Genomic DNA, 18249 nt, shown 5'->3' with positions numbered 1-18249 from the left:
ATAACAGTAGTACATAGTTTCAAAAAGTATACAATTACACATTTAGAGCTTCATGTCCCTTTAATAGATGAAAATTAAATAATTCTTAGGATATCCTTAAATAACATATTAGATTCGAATTGCATGCTCAATCCCATTCATTACATCAACATATGGAGTAGAGAATTCATTAACACCAACCTTGTCAAATCAATATATTTTTATATTAAAGGGACACTGAGCTAAAATTATTAATGTTGTCATTCAGATAGAGCATGCAATATTAAGCAACATTTAAATATAATACTATAATCATATGTGAAATATTCTATTGCTAAATGTATTTTAAAATCAAGAATGTACGTTTATCTGCAGCTCAATTTTGGTTGACCAACCTGGGTTTTTATTGATGATTGGTGGATACCTTCAACAAACAATATTTATTGAATCCAATATTGCTTATCTGCCTTTAAGATTAAAATGTAGCAACATTAAAATTATAATAGGAGTCAATGTTAAATCATTTGGAACAGTTTGAACAGTGAAATCAATGATTGAAATAAATCATGTCAGTGTCCCTTTAATAAACAATTGATTCATTAATCCTTACATTTTTTGGATTAGACAATATTGATATATAATTCACATATTCACTGTTGGAGTTACTTTCTAGATATAAGCATACTCTAACAGCACCATGATTACATATTTTTACTAATCAATTTGGTTTGGTATTGTGATCAATATGTGTTGTGCCCTAAACAAGATTACTGTACATTGCACAAATGGATCGATGTGCCACATTTCTTTGTTTATATTTGTCAACAGCTGTTATTCCAAATGTGGTTTGTGTGTATTCTTTGAAGAACATTGCTCAATGGGTATATTTAGATATGCAATAGCATCGTATGAGATGAGTTTGATGTCTAATATAGTCAGAAATTAAACATATGTTCAATACATCATTTTTTACAGAGTCCCCTTGATTCAATCAAGCATTTTATTTTATAATGACTGCTCTATTCTTCACATTTTAAAGTTGATTATTCTTATAAATCGATACAGATGTGATTTAGTGCTATCCCAAATGTGTTCACTAATATATATCTATATCATTCATAGAGAGAGTTGGTGTGGGGAGCCCAGAGGAATCCAGCACTGACACAGAGCCGCCTTTGCGGTCTTCTGGTAAGTCCATTGACTCATTTATATGTCATTGAAGGTGTATTGGTAATCAATATTATGAGCATGATTCTGATGAAGCATAACATTTGAAACAAACATATAATTGACTCCTCTGATTATATATTAATTTTATTTGAATATTGAAAGATTAAGAATTAAAACTTTCTTAGTCTACACCTTTGTTATTCAGAAGATGTATAGCATATGTTTGTTTCCATGTTCATTTTTGACAACAATCATCAAGTGATACACACATGAGAAATCTTAAATGTTCAATGTACTATGCTTTTATGATTTTAAAATTAATACAAACAATAAATAGAAAATCTGAATAATTGATAATAACAAATATAATGTCATTTGTATGCTCCATCAAAATGATGTAAACCATAACTTTGGGTGTGTATATCTTTAATGCAACATTGATGTGTGTCTTTGAGCAACAGTAACATATGTTATAATATCTGATCTTAACATGTACACAACATGTTATGTTTTACAGAGATTGATTTAACATGTGGGACGGAGGAGGAAGAGGTTCCCTTGGAGTCTGATGGTATGTGAAATATATCTAACATGTATCCAACATGTTTTTTTATTGGAAATCATTTTATTGAAGACATTCAAAGTCTACAGCTTTTGCACTTTAAAAAGGAATATTATTTGTCTGTTCAAATACACTACTGCCCCCTTTATATATCAGGCAGCATGAAGAGATGCTTGGATTTGTTTAAATATTTGGATTGGAAATTCATGCCATCATGATGTCACATGCATATTCTAGGGCAAACCACAATAATAATTTTAGAATTGTACAGACAGTCATTGATATTCATCTGAGTGCCTATATGCATACCATATCCTCATGTCATCATTGTTTAGAAATTCAAACACACTTCTAAGTATATTGCAAACATAATCAAGTTGAAATTCCTTGATTTGATTTCATGATGTATGAGATGTTAATATATTTATTTCAGATGGATCCTCTGCTTCTGGTCATCATTGTTCCTCCCCTGCCCAGTCCCCTGCCCAGTCCCCTGCCCAGCCCCCTGCCCAGTCCCCTGCCCAGCCCCCTGCCCAGCCCCCTGCCCAGTCCCCTGCCCAGTCCCCTGCCCAGCCCCCTGCCCAGTCCCCTGCCCAGTCCCCTTCCCCTCCCTTCTCATTTGTCCTGTCGTATCCCTCCCAAAAAAACGCCCCTTCCTCCCCCTTCGCCGCTCTCCCCGTCTTTTGGCCCGTACAGCTACCCCAGCTGCCCAGCCCCCAACTCACCACTCCCCAGCTGTACGAGCTACCCCAGAGCAGCAGCCCATCCCTCCCCAACCCAATCCCATCCCTCCCCAACCCAATCCCATCCCTCCCCCCTGTCTCAACCTTCATTGTCCTGGGTGTCGGATTGTCCTTCCCAGGCACAGCTGTAAGTATCATTCAAAATCAACATTATAAGATACTTAAAGGTACACTGACTGAAAATTTTTAAATTGTGATTCAAATAGAGCATGCAATGTTAATCAAATTTATAATTTACTACTCTTATCAATTATTCTTCATTCTCTTGCTATCTTTATTGAAACAAAGAAATGCCTATATTTTGTTTTTATTTTAAAAAATATGGACATAATTTCTTTATTGTTGGATGGATGTATCCATCAATCAGCAGGGACAACCAAAGTTGATAAACAAAAATAATAGGCCGAATAATAGGCCGAAACGATCGTCTGAGGTTGTTGCTTCCCTTGTTCAGAGAAGAATTGCCTGGTATTTCGGCGCTGGACTGTCATTGGGCAGGGTCAGACTGATATGCTTCAGGATATTTTTTCTCTGTGAAGGGGCGTAGTGTGCAAAAAGAACTGGCACCCTGAGGAATTCAATAAAAATGAACATGCATGGAAGTTATTCCAGCTTCTGTTCTATCTCATGGAGTGCTGTTCTCTCTCTTTGACTTTTTATGCAAATTATTCTTGGGTCACCCTAAGAGTAATGGGGAAACCAGACGTGGACTCCATGCACACTTGCCCTTAGAGAGATACAACTGCACCTCACTGACGAGGCCCATAGAAGGCCGAAACGATCGTCTGGGGTTGTTGCTTCCCTTGTTCAGAGAAGAATTGCCTGATATTTCGGCGCTGGACTGTCATTGGGCAGGGTCAGACTGATATGCTTCAGGATATTTTTTCTCTGTGAAGGGGCGTAGTGTGCAAAAAGAACTGGCACCCTGAGGAATTCAATAAAAATGAACATGCATGGAAGTTATTCCAGCTTCTGTTCTATCTCATGGAGTGCTGTTCTCTCTCTTTGACTTTTTATGCAAATTATTCTTGGGTCACCCTAAGAGTAATGGGGAAACCAGACGTAGACTCCGTGCACACTTGCCCTTAGAGAGATACAACTGCACCTCACTGACGAGGCCCATAGAAGGCCGAAACGATCGTCTGGGGTTGTTGCTTCCCTTGTTCAGAGAAGAATTGCCTGGTATTTCGGCGCTGGACTGTCTTTGGGCAGGGTCAGACTGATATGCTTCAGGATATTTTTTCTCTGTGAAGGGGCGTAGTGTGCAAAAAGAACTGGCACCCTGAGGAATTCAATAAAAATGAACATGCATGGAAGTTATTCCAGCTTCTGTTCTATCTCATGGAGTGCTGTTCTCTCTCTTTGACTTTTTATGCAAATTATTCTTGGGTCACCCTAAGAGTAATGGGGAAACCAGACATGGACTCCATGCACACTTGCCCTTAGAGAGATACAACTGCAGCTCACTGACGAGGCCCATAGAAGGCCGAAACGATCGTCTGGGGTTGTTGCTTCCCTTGTTCAGAGAAGAATTGCCTGGTATTTCGGCGCTGGACTGTCATTGGGCAGGGTCAGACTGATATGCTTCAGGATATTTTTTCTCTGTGAAGGGGCGTAGTGTGCAAAAAGAACTGGCACCCTGAGGAATTCAATAAAAATGAACATGCATGGAAGTTATTCCAGCTTCTGTTCTATCTCATGGAGTGCTGTTCTCTCTCTTTGACTTTTGATAAACAAAAATGGCCTGCCCTATAAACTTACATTCTTGCATTTAAAATGTAGCTCGAGAATTCAAACATTTAAAGAATACGAGTAAATTAATAATTCTTTTTAATGTCATGCTCTATCTGAATCAGTAACTAAAATATTTAGGTTTACTGTCCCTTTAATTTGATATCACTACATATACCAATCACCACTATTTGTATCCAAATATTTATGTCCAAATTATCATACATTATCTCTTGTATAACCCAGTGGGAATGTAATTTCTTCTGGTTGCTATGTTTACACAGCTTGTCCTCAACGCCAAAATGTTTAAGGATAGGTGTGCCTACCACAGTATAACTAAAATCTTAAATTGCTAATGTAAGTACAATGTAAATCCTTTAACAAGATTTAAGACACTCAAGCTGTAAAAGTGGATCATCAAAAACCAATTAAAGGGGACAACATGTTGGATTAAAATGTCCATTTAATGGTTTAGGTCTGTCTGAATAACATATTTCATGTGTAAATAATCAATGTCAACAAATTAATTTAAAAAATTATTTGTCTTTATGATGACAATGTATATTTGCTTTTTATTTTGTCTGTTGTGTAATTATCATTAATATTTTATTTATTCTTTATTTTAGGCTGTGACTCAACATGGCTCATGCTAGAAGGTATAGCACGTGTAGAGCAGGCCGTGTTGAGGAACGCAGCTGTCCCTGAGAGGGATGAACGACACCATGCAGGCCCAGCTCCAGGTTCAGCATTTGACTCTGCGGCAGATCATGCGATTAAATTCAATGCCTGAATCTGGAGCTGGACATGCACAGGACGATGAAGGGGATGACCAGTAAGTGGAGGATCTGGAGATGCTCCAAGGGCGCAGATAAGAATCCTCCGTCCACATGTTGATGTTTTTGTTATGGTTGCCATTTGGCCTTTTTTTCTTATTATTGTTGTGCCTGTTGCACTCTTTTACCTTGTCATATGGCTCAAATGGGGCTATGCTGGCCCTTGGCAACTCTCTTCATGGACTGTGATGCACCCTCTTACCTTGTCATATGGCTCAAATGGGGCTATGCTGGCCCTTGGCAACTCTCTTCATGGACTGTGATGCACTCTGTTACCTTGTCATATGGCTCAAATGGGGCTATGCTGGCCCTTGGCAACTCTCTTCATGGACTGTGAGGCACTCTCTTACCTTGTCATATGGCTCAAATGGGGCTATGCTAGCCCTTGGCAACTCTCTTCATGGACTGTGATGCACTCTGTTACCTTGTCATATGGCTCAAATGGGGCTATGCTGGCCCTTGGCAACTCTATTCATGGACTGTGATGCACTCTGTTACCTTGTCATATGGCTCAAATGGGGCTATGCTGGCCCTTGGCAACTCTCTTCATGGAATGTGATGCACTCTGTTACCTTGTCATATGGCTCAAATGGGGCTATGCTGGCCCTTGGCAACTCTCTTCATGGACTGTGATGCACTCTGTTACCTTGTCATATGGCTCAAATGGGGCTATGCTGGCCCTTGGCAACTCTCTTCATGGACTGTGATGCACTCTGTTACCTTGTCATATGGCTCAAATGGGGCTATGCTGGCCCTTGGCAACTCTCTTCATGGACTGTGATGCACTCTGTTACCTTGTCATATGGCTTTAATTTTCCTGATATTTACATGATTATTTATAAACGTTGTTGATGTTTTCTGACATACTAATAAAAGACATGTCATTGCACGATTCTTTGTCCTCCTTATTCATGTCATTGATTGAAATCTCTAGTTTATCTGGTTGATCCTTAAAGGGACCTTACCAAAAATAATGGTGTTTCCTGAATCATATATGTAATACAATTGTAAATGACTTTAAGATTAACATCTCCAATGTAATTTTATTATTTGTCTTTATATATTTTTCGAAAAGCTTTATCATTGCATGATTATGATTAGCATAGTAATTGTTTATATATGTATATATAGATAGTTATTTGTGTATATATATGTATATTTCAAATTTCACATCCATGTGTGTATTTATAAACTCTGCATGAATTGATGCACCTTTAACAAATGATCTGAGGATTGATACAATGATATAATCCCTGTAAAGTGTTCATGTTATTGAATTAGTATTGTCTCTGTGTATCCTCTTTTTATAAATAAAAATCATGTCCCTTTAAGTGATGGTGAGCACAATTGTTAATGAATGTATTTCCATTTCTAAAGCGTTTTTGTCCTTTTTACATGAACAAGGACATATAATCTTATTAATAAACAATCTTATTGTAATGTTGACAGCACATGTATTTCATTTTCAATTCTATCTTATTGTAAAAGTGTAACCAAATCAATCTCTGTGTGTAATGCGCATATTTTAGATGAGGAATATTTTTCCCCAAATATTTTTAAAAAATACTTCTCCTCCCATATATGGCTATAGGTAGGCTGACCATATTTCAACTTGAATAAATGACACGTTTGATCAATACATGTGTCATTATTGTTATTCCAAAACAATCTAAACATATCTTAAAACATCAATGGCATATGTATTTCTCATGTGTATCTTTTAAATGTTAAAGATATACACCATAGCTATAGTTAAAGGGACAGTCAAGTCCAAAAAGATGATTCATGATTTTTTGACATTCCTAGATATCAATCTAGACACATACTAGTTACTAAAATATAAATACGTTTCTTATCGATATGCCAAGCTGTCAACTGAGTCCTTGTATTGTCTGCGGTTTTTCAGCGATCTCGGGTGCGCCATGTTGCTTAAGACGTCACCTGCCAGGCTGTCCAATGATTCCTTGTATTGAGTGACGTTTTTACGCGATCAAGGATGCGCCTTTTTTGGTTTGCGTTCTTACGCGATCAAGGATGCGCCTTTTTTTGGTTTGCGTTCTTACGCGATCAAGGATGCGCCTTTTTTTGGTTTGCGTTCTTACGCGATCAAGGATGCGCCTTTTTTTTGGTTTGCGTTCTTACGCGATCAAGGATGCGCATTTTTTTGGTTTGCGTTCTTACGCGATCAAGGATGCGCCTTTTTTTGGTTTGCGTTCTTACACGATCAAGGATGCGCCTTTTTTTGGTTTGCGTTCTTACGCGATCAAGGATGCGCCTTTTTTTGGTTTGCGTTCTTACGCGATCAAGGATGCTCCTTTTTTTGGTTTGCGTTCTTACGCGATCAAGGATGCGCCTTTTTTTGGTTTGCGTTCTTACGCGATCAAGGATGCGCCTTTTTTTGGTTTGCCTTCTTACATGATCAAGGAAGCGCCATGTTAATTAAGACGTCACATGCAAAGGTAAAAAAACGTCTCCATGTTAATTAAGACGTCACATGCAAAGGTAAAAAAACGTCTGATTGTATTACGTATTCCCGCAATATTTGTTTGTGCACGTTAAACACGTTTGTGAATGAGAAGACAGGTTTAAAAACATGGCGACTATGGATTGTTTGCATCATGTTACATTGTTGACCCATAGCTGATAAAGACCACCACATTCTCTTTTGCTGGATGTCTGGTTGAATAAACGAACGAAAGCAAAATGTTTTCATGCATAAGATATTTCGAGGCAAGTGCAAATCTCTATAGTCCATGTTGTTTAATATGTTGGTCAACAATATGTTCCTTTTTATGAAAAATGACTGTTGTATTTAATGTTAAAGATATCTAATTCATAAATATGCGCTATTGTGTTAGAATCAAGTAATCAATATGCATTTATCTTTATCATATGCTAAATATATGATGCCGACTTATAAATGTAATTTCGTCGTATATTTTATTAAAGGTTCATTAGACACTCACATTATAAATCAAAATATTTTATTTGGTCTCTAGTTAGATAGTCCATTGTTTTCAAAATACACGTCTCATTTTGCTTCTGTTCAAATAAAATGTAAGTAATTTTCAGACTCCTCGCCAAGCCTCAAAGTTTCATGTGAGTACCATCTCCAGCTTTCTCCTGTTTGTGTAAAGGGTCTTTTCATATGTTAATGATGGGGTATTGTCTTGTTTTACGGTTGTAATGGGGGTTCATCTATATTTTCAAGAGAGCTAACCCGATTTTCTTTGAAAGTGTTTAAAGCTTTGTAATATTGATATCAGTATATGTTAATCTTGTTGTTTCTAGTAGTGTCTATTATATACAGTTAGGTTAAAAATATAGTATACAGTCCCTTTAATGCAAATGTTTATTTTTATATCATGTATGAGTTCCACATTGGTTAATCTCCAAATATATTATTGTTAGCATATTTTCACCCCCCACTCCTAAAAGGACTTTAAACCATATTCATTGTTAAAACAAATGTCTTTATAAAAAAAAATCAACACAATAATGTCTCTTTAAGAAAATAGACTTTATTTAACACGTCAATATAAATCTGTTTTCAATATTTATTGTTTGAACAAGTACATGTAGATATACCAACAATCTGCAAATATATGTTAGCATATGTAATTTTGTTAAAGGGACAGTTTAGAAAACAAATCATGTTTTGCATTATTATAAAAGTCAATTTTGTAATTCCAATGATATCAAAGGTTTCTCACCAATTAATCATTTGTCTGTGTTTATTTTAATTTGCTAGCTAAACCTATGAGGTTTGTGTGCTCATTTCTTAGAGCTTGAAGAGTGCATGTAATCATTATGCAATTTGACCACTAGAGGGCATTTGGATAGCATTTGTATATCTAAAACCTTGTGCTCATACAGCATATTATTTACCATGTATTGATCATTGATGTCTAAAATGTTGTTATGTCAGAACAACAAATAAGTGGTCATTTTTCATAGTCATAGATACAAGGGTAAGCACATAAGTCACACGTATTTCTCCATGTTTTGTTGTTTCCAACTTGATAATGCGTAATACAGTGTTTTCTTTGTAATCAATAATTTTTTGACTGTCCCTTTAAGCTGTGTTATTGGCATTCAAACAGTAATATGCCATCATGGATAATTGTAATGGTAATTTTGTTTGTGATTCGGGAAACAGTTTGGACATCACAGAAACCAATCAATATCATGAACAAGGATAGGTATGTGATGTGGTTTTCACACACTTATAACCCACACTCTGCAAACAATCTGCCTCCATGGACCTGGTCCCATAGAAGTAGATTATATACAGAGTGTGGTCCACAAGTGTATGAAAACCACATCATTACATACCTATCCATTACACATTAAATAAAAATAACATTAAACATGAAAACAAATACTTACTTCCTCTTCCTTCCCCTCTTCCCACAGGGCTGAGGCTCTGGATGGGTCAACTGCCGACTCCGACGAGTTCTCATTGGATATGTTGTGGGAAGAGTGGGAGGAAGAGTACTGGGACGACCAAGGTGAGGAGGAGGAGATGGCCCGGCAGGAGGAGATGGCCCGGCAGGAGGAGATGGCCCACAGGAGAAGATGGCCTGGCAGGAGAAGATGGCCCGGCAGGAGAAGATGGCCCGGCAGGAGAAGATGACCCAGCAGCAGGAGGCCCAGCAGCAGGAGGCGGACCAGGAGGCAGACCAGCATGCGCCTCCCGGAAAAAATTAAACATCTCTTGGTGTGGGACTTCCGGCTGGGGGCGGAGCCAACAGGTAGCAGGCAGGTAGCGTGCAGGTAGCTACCAACAGCTCTGTTTTCCTAAAAAAAAGGATCAAGTCTATCTACCAGCCTACCGCAGACAGCCTTGTCCTAGAAAACATGCTAGGACCGGCTGAGGATCTTTGGATCACGGAGTGGAAGTCCTGAATGGCATATTAAGCTCTTTTGCTAAGAGCACCCTTTTGGACGGTGTCAGCTAAGTCTGCCCCAAGACCGAGCTGTAAAACTACAGAGGGAGGTGTGTCAGCCCAGCGGAGCTTCTCACAGGCTGTTGCTGGAAACCACCTATGAGGCTGCCCGGCACCAATAGACCGGCCCAAGTAACTCCGCTGTCCACACCTGCAGTGTCGAGTTAATATTCCGGTGAGAGTCGAGACCGCCTGCAGCATTATTCCGGGGCTGGTGAATATCTCCCGCAAGAAAAAAAGCTCAAATCTATATCGCTCCAAGGACGTGCTCTGAGGCGCAGCAGGGGCAAGCGGGCTTTATAAGTCAACCGTGTTCTCCGCTATTTGTCGCTAGTGGACCTATTAAGCACCAGGAGAGTTGACTCGGCAAGTCACCCAGGACCTCCAAGCTGAGCGACAGAACAGCGGTAATTCAAGGCTATACATTAAGAGGACGGAATGCCCGGCAACTGATGTGAGCAGATTGGGCTGACAAGTAAAGCTTATAATCAGTGAGAACACCGACAGCTTTCCTGAGTGAATAAAGCTACCACACTCAACGGAGCAACCGCACCTGGAGGCGGATTGTTCCCTATCTACCTGGAAGCAAGCTACCAGCCCTCTACAAAAAGCGGTTTGGTCGGGTCTTAGTCTGAACCTGGTCTGCACACAAAGAGGCGAAGGTCCCGCAGGATTGCGGGGGAACATCCCTTTCAGCTCAGTACCTGGAGAGAAGGGTGTGCATATCATTGCAGAGGCTTGGATAAGCTAGACCGACCAGCTTGTGCAGGATATTAAACAAAGACAGTCGGTACTCCTCGGCACTGTGGATGTAATACCAGGTACTGTCTTTTTTTTTTTTTTTTCTGGCCGGCTGTTATATGGTTATCCTGTGTACGTAGGCTACACATAAAGCTACATAGACTCATGGGACCTTATGTTATACTGTAAGAAGTGGCTTGTGAGCCGTACCTGAACATTGGGACTGTGAGATTGTTACAATGATATCTGATATGAGAAGCTGACAAGACAGATTTCAACGCATCTTTTGCCCTAATTTTATGTTGTTTTCTCTTTTTTTCCTTTTTTTTTTTCTTTGGGTCCTTCTGTCTGTATTGCTCATCTTGGCATTGCATGAAAATATACATAAAAGTTAAAGCTAATTGGGCAGCATAGAGATATGTACAATAGATAAATTAACGGGGCAAGAGTAATTTAAAGAAGGAGGTAACCCAATCTCTGTAGTTATAACCGGTTGTTGAAATTATTGTTTAGGAAGGTCATTTTTGAAGCCAAATAAGTTTGTACCTCAAACTTAAGATTAGTTCACTAGGTATATGTTAGATCTTAAAATATCTATATAAGAAAAAGCGTTTTTATCTAATTTAGGTACAGTACTCCCGCGGTGGTGGGCTTCACCCACCACAAACACGGAATAGTATATCCGTAACAGTAACCTGAGTCCTTAAAAAAAATTGTAGATAGATTCTAAGCCCAAGCTTCAGAAGGGGTCAAGTTCCAATAAATAAGTCTCTGGGCTAAAGGGACAGACTGTATTGGGGGGAAAAAAAGACTTATTAGAGAGAAGTCTTAACTAGTTTTTGGGTAGGCACAAATTTTTAATTTTTTTTTTTTTTTTTTTTTTTTTTTTTGATATTCACTAGTCACAGATGATCTAACAATTGATCTTATTGTGTAAAGCTTTTTTTCACTTTTGCATTTTCTGTTTTTTGCTCACACTCACACGTTTAACCAAGAGAATACACAGACCAACAGGTTTATAGTTGGTGTCTTTTTTTTTTTTTTTTTTTTTTTTTTCTCACCTTGTGAGTTGGTATCCCTAACTCTTGTACCCCACAATTAGTGGCACAGCTACCACGTAAATACACGGACAATTTTTTCTGGTTTTTTTTTTTTTTTTTTTTTTTCACATATAATATACACACTGCACCACGGTGAATGGATAGGTTTATTACGCAGTCTAAAAATTCTTCACCTAAAATGCCACCCAAACCGAAAGACAAGCGTAGCACTAACAAAAACGCAGAACAATCACTTGACACCTCACAAGAGCGAGGAGTGTCTAACCTGGGTGCTTATGATATGTCAGAATTCGCTAATGAAGTAGCAAAATTGATGACCCCACAGTTTGAACTAATTAAATCTGAAATTAAGACCGAGATGCATAGCTTAAAAGAGGAAATTAGACAGTTCACGGTGAGGCTGACGGAGGTGGAGACTAGGGTCTCAGAGGTGGAGGACAGAGTAAATGTACAGGACTCAGATATCACGGATCAAAGAAAAATGATTTTACAATTACAAGCACGCTTAGAAGATCTTGAAGACAGGTCAAGGCGTAACAATCTACGGATTGTTGGCCTTCCCGAATCAGTTGAATATCAAGACCTATTGCATTTTGTCTCTGTCACCCTCCCTCAGGCCCTCTTGATCCCCCCGCCGCCCTCACCTTTTTTGATAGAGAGAGCACATAGATTGGGGGCACTGAAAGTTAGTAATAACTCATCTAAAGGTAGACCTATTATTTTCAAATTTGTGAATTATCAGGACAAGCTTTTATTCTTAAAGTATTATAGAAAAAAGAGCTCTGTACATATTAATAATAATAAGATCTTGATTTTTCAGGACTTTTCGGCGGAGACTAGTGCTAAAAGAAAGGTAATGACCCCTTTTTTTTCAAAATTTCTAGAAGCGGATTGTAGTGTTAGACTGGTCTATCCGGCCAAACTCTTAATTACTAAGGCAGGAATTCACTATACAGTAAACAATAGTAAGGAAGCAAAGGCCCTATGTATAGAGTTAGGGATTCAGTGAACAGGAGTTCAAGGGTTATGTGCAAATTAAGGACTAAATCGTCTGAATTTTTCTTTTTAATATATTTGGTGATTTATTTGAACCTTTTTTACATGGGGTTTTGGGACAATGTATGTGGGCTATGCTTCGAATTGCTGTTTAAAATTCTATTTGTGCAGTTTCTTAGAAAGCTGCGACACTGCTTAAAAGGATACTATTTTTATGTTACAGGATATGCATTTTCAGTTTTTAATTTTGAAAGGCCCCTGTGTTTCCTCCCCCCCTCCCTTTTTGGTCTTTTTTTTTTTCTCTTTCCCCTTTTTTTTTTTTTTTTTTTTTTTTCTTTTTTCTTCTTTTTTTTTTTTTTTTTTTCCTCCCCGGCACTCCCGCCCCAGGATCTGCTTTTATATATATGGTTTACTTAACCGCATGGGATTTCTGGGTACCCCGGATAGATCTTTATATATGCATAAGGCTTTGCCAGCAGTATGGAGGTTTTTTTTTTGTTTTTTTTTTTGACCTACAATGGCGGTCCCCTTTAAATTGACCTCCTGGAACGTAGGAGGTGTCACCTCTCCAATTAAAAGGAAAGCAATAATCAAACATTTGGCAAAAACCAATTCTGATATTGCATTCCTACAGGAGATACATTTAAAGACACCTGAAATTGTGAAACTGCAAACTAATTGGGTAGGAGAAGTCATCGCGGCCCCTTATAACGCTCGAAAGAGAGGGGTGGCAATTTTATTCAGGAAAAATCTTGACTATAAAATTGACTCCACGGTTATAGACTCGGAGGGTCGCTTTATTATTTTAGAAATAATATGTAATAAGGTGCGATACGTGTTATGCAATATCTATGGACCCAATAATATAGACAGGAAATTTTGGGATGGCATAGTTGTACAGCTGCAAAAATTTACGGGTCAGAATCTTATTTTGGCAGGGGACTTCAATTTAATAGCAGATCCTCTATTAGATAGAGTTAGGAAAATAGGCAGCCCTATGCGAGATCGGAAGACCCGAATTCTCCAGAAGCTATGCTCACAATTGGGATTGATTGACATCTGGCGGCTACAGAATCCTGATTTGAGAGCCTATACGTGCACGTCAAAAGGCCAACAGGCGCTATCCAGGATAGATTTTTTTCTGGTAGCGGAGTCTTGGGCTGGTTTAGATTGGAGAGCTGAGATAAACGACATAGTGATCTCAGATCATGCGGTAATAGCGCTAACATGTAATTCACCTCGAGCAGATAGGGCAGGGAACCAATCCATTTTTTTCCCAAAATATCTGATGAACAATGTCCAATTTAATAATTGGCTGACGAATCAATGGCGAGAATATGTGGGTTATAATCAAGGGTATGAAGATAGACCCGAAATATATTGGGAAGCAGCGAAAGCTGTACTGCGTGGTAAGGTTAAAGCATATTTGTGCAATATGAAAAGGAAATCTCGGCAACGGGAAATTCAACTATCGCATCAAGTAAAGAACGCATACAAAGCATACTTAGATCTGCGTTCTAGTGAACACTGGAGGAAATATATAGTCGCCAAATCTATGCGAGATATCTTTATTAAACAGAAGACCAGAGTAGAAATGCAGAGACAAAAAGCCCTATATAGCGGCTACGCTGGTAGATCTGCTAAATTCGTGGCAAGATTGACTAAGGTCAATGGTAGAAATAAGATAACCTCCATAAGAAAGGGCTCTGAGAGATTTACATGTAATACGGAGATCTCAAGAGTATTTTATGATTTTTTTTACGGAGCTATATAGATCTGAAGATCAAGAAATATCCATAGAGGGTTTTTGGGACAAAATCAAGATGCCTAAAATATCAAACGAGAACCTAGCAGAGATTAACGCTCCAATCACAGGAGAGGAAATCATAGAGGCTATAACAGCAGCTAAGACCAATAAGGCGGCAGGTCCGGACTGCCTGCCTTTGGAATTTTATAAGATTCTACAACTACAAATAGCTCCAACCTTGTTAAAATTATTTAACTTTTATTTCATTGATCATAATAAATGTTCTCCCTATTTTGCAGCGGCTGTAATTTCTTTAATCCCGAAAAAAAATAAAGACCCCGAGTTACCCGGTTCGTATAGGCCGATATCAGTCCTTAATACGGACTACAAATTGTTTACAGCGATTGTGGCGAAAAGATTAAAATCCCATCTTGGGTCACTAATTCACGAGAACCAAGCCGGGTTTATGGAAGGGAGGAATCCCGCCAAAAATACTCGTAAGATCCTGACCTTAATCGATTATTTTTGGGATAAATTCAGAACAACTAGGCATAGAATGAAGGCTGACCTTGCCCTTCTATCTATTGACGCGGAGAAAGCGTTTGATCGCGTCTCCTGGAAACATTTATTTTATTCTTTGGAACAGTTTGGTCTGAAGGGACATGTGCAGGAAGTAATCCGTATTATATATTCGGCTCCGAAGTCAACTTTGCTTATTAACGGTGAACTCTCTCAACCAGTGGTATTACAGCGGGGTACCCGTCAAGGGTGCCCACTATCCCCATTATTATTTAATATTTCATTAGAACCACTGGCAATCTTATTGCGTCAACAGTTAGACGGTATTCAGATCGGGGCACAAAAACTAGTCCTGCTGATGTACGCAGATGATATTTTGTTATGTTTGAAAAATATTAATAAGGATCTTCCAATTTTTTTGGACACGATAAATAGCTATGGGAAGATCTCTGGTTTTAAAATCAATTTGTCCAAATCTGAACTTTTATGGTTGAATAAAAAAGATCACACTATTAAGCATCCTTTCAAAGAAGCTACACAGATAACTTATTTGGGGATTATTTTGAATCCAAACCCCCAAGAATGGTATAATTTAAATTATAATAAATGTTTCTCAGATTGTAAGAAAAAAATGGAGGAGTGGATAAAACTCCCTATCTCGTTATCAGCAAGGGTCACTCTGTTAAAAACTATTCTGTTCCCAAAAATTTTCTATCTTATACAAAATATCCCATTAGCCATTCATAAAAAAGATATATTGAATTATAATAAGGCTTGCTCTAAGTTTCTATGGCAGGGCTCCAAAGCACGGATTTCGGTAGGGCGCTTAATGAACAATGTAGAAGCTGCTGGTTTAGCATTGCCCAACATATTGCTGTATAGCCAGGCGGCTCTGGTGAAAGTGGCAGTAGACTGGTTGATGGGTCTGGAACAAGTATCCCCAGTAGGATGGGAAACAGCATTAATAACTCCGTATCGTTTAGATGCTATCTTGCACTGTCCAATTACCGATCTGCCGGCACATATCTTTAGTATGGAAACTTTTAAAAATATAATTACAGCTTGGCAAAAGCTCTGTACGGATCTAGGTTTTTCACCTTATGTGTCCAAATATTTACCTATTTCAGGGAATCCTATCTTCATTCCAGGTGTCTCAGATCAGGTTTTTAGATCGTGGGCAGAGAAAGGGTTAATCTATGTGATACAATTCTTAAATGTGGACCTAGAGTTATTAACTTATAGGGACATTAGTAACCAATTTGGACTATCAAATAAAGAGTTCTACGCTTATTTACAGGTTAGAAATCTTATATATGAGCTGAAAAAAAAGTATCGCGGGACAGAGTGGTCATTCGGTGATCTTCAAACTCACATTAATAATTTTCAAAGGGGGGCGTTTGCTATTGCTCCGTTCTATTCTCTTCTCTTACAAAAATCTTCAGTAGAGCAAATAGAACATATAGTATCTTTATGGGGCAGATTTTTCCCACAAATAGATAGTGAGGTAATAAAAAACGCGTTCAAAGTTATCCAGATGAGCTGGGTTTTGACCACTTGGAGGGAAACACAGATTAAAGTGGCTTTTACGGTATATCTAACCCCCAATAAACTGTCCAAGTGGTATAATACACCGATCGGTTGTTCTAGATGTAGCTCAACGAAGGCGGATATGTTGCATTGCTTTTGGGATTGTCCCAAAATAGCCCAATTTTGGGCTATGGTCATATATTGGATGAAGGGTACGCTCAAAATCCAATATGACATAGTACCGTTAGAAATATTTTTTCTAGTTAAGTCTCAATTTCCGCCTAAAAACTATAAAATGATTAATCTGATTATAATGATTGGGCGTAATTTAATTTTAAAAAAATGGAAAGCCAGATCAGCTCCGAATATAAAAGCATTGAAAAACGAGCTGATAACACATTATATATTTGAACAATATAACTTAAAGAATACCTCAGATGCTCAATTAGCTACTTTTTTTCAACTATGGTATGGGTTAATCATCTCGCTTCCTTTGGAGACGCAAAGGACGCTGGTTAGGCCCCTGAAAAATTCTATCTATGTACAATCACAAGTCTTAGCAGGGCATTTTCCAAATAGTTGGTTAGGGGAAAATGCTGATAATGGATAAGGTAAAAATTGATACGGAATTAGGGCAGGCAAGTTATTGCTGTATTGAGGCGGGGGCGATTTCTCCCTTTTTTTTTTTTTTTTTCTTTCTGTTTTTTTTTCCCCTCTCTCTTGTGTGAATTGATGTTTATTAAAAGCAAAAATCCAGCATTTTGGGTAAATTAATCCAAGTAAGGGCTAGTTTGGTTATATTTAAGTTTATTGAATTCATGGGGCCCTGCGAGGCGCAAAAGGTATTATATCTGTATAAATGTACATTTTGTTGGAAATAAAGAAAATATAATAATAAAAAAAAAAAACATCTCTTGGTGTAGATTAAAGGTTCTGTTTTGCCCTTCTTCTATTCGAGTAAGTATGTTTATTATTTGGTTTTGGCCTTCAATTATTTTGTTTTGGCCTTCAAAAATTCTAGTTCGGCCTTCTATATTTTGTATCCGGGAGTTACGCATCTGGTCTATGTAGTCTAGTAGAACCCGCACCTCCGCTATTTCCTCTTGTTGTGCTTGGCGGGGTACCCGTGCACGGCGGGGTGCCCGTGCACGGCGGGGTGCGGGTCCTTGAGGGGCCTCTGGTTCCGCGGCCTCCTCCTCTGCTTTCGGGGCCTCTTCATCTGCTTCCGTGCCCTCTTCGTCACGGGGGGCCTCTTCCCTCCGAGGTGGAAATTCCTCCCCACCACTCTCATCCTGGGGAGAAGGAGGAGGCTGTATTTGCTGTGCTGCCTCCTCCCCAGACTCTGTATATTAGAAAAATAAAGAAATGTATATATTAGCATATTTCCAAATCAAGCTTTAAATGACTTAGCTTACGATACAATTACAAATGCAGCCTCATTAATCCACTTTGAAATCTAACAATCAATACGATTTTCGCATTTTCTAAACCGTGTTTGTGATATCTCTGGTCAATCTGAATGTTTTAGAGTTTGTTTTCAGTCTGTTTAAATGCACACCTAACCTATAGCCTAGATACTGATGTAACCGCAAAGTAATTGTGAATGCGTGTAAACAACGTTATAGCATTAATCTGATCCTTAAAGGGACATGAAACCCAATGTTTTATCTTTCATGATTTAGAAGCATACA

Source organism: Bombina bombina, chromosome 6, assembly GCF_027579735.1.
Source record: "Bombina bombina isolate aBomBom1 chromosome 6, aBomBom1.pri, whole genome shotgun sequence".
Taxonomy (NCBI): domain Eukaryota; kingdom Metazoa; phylum Chordata; class Amphibia; order Anura; family Bombinatoridae; genus Bombina; species Bombina bombina.
Note: the sequence above shows the minus strand (reverse complement) of the source record.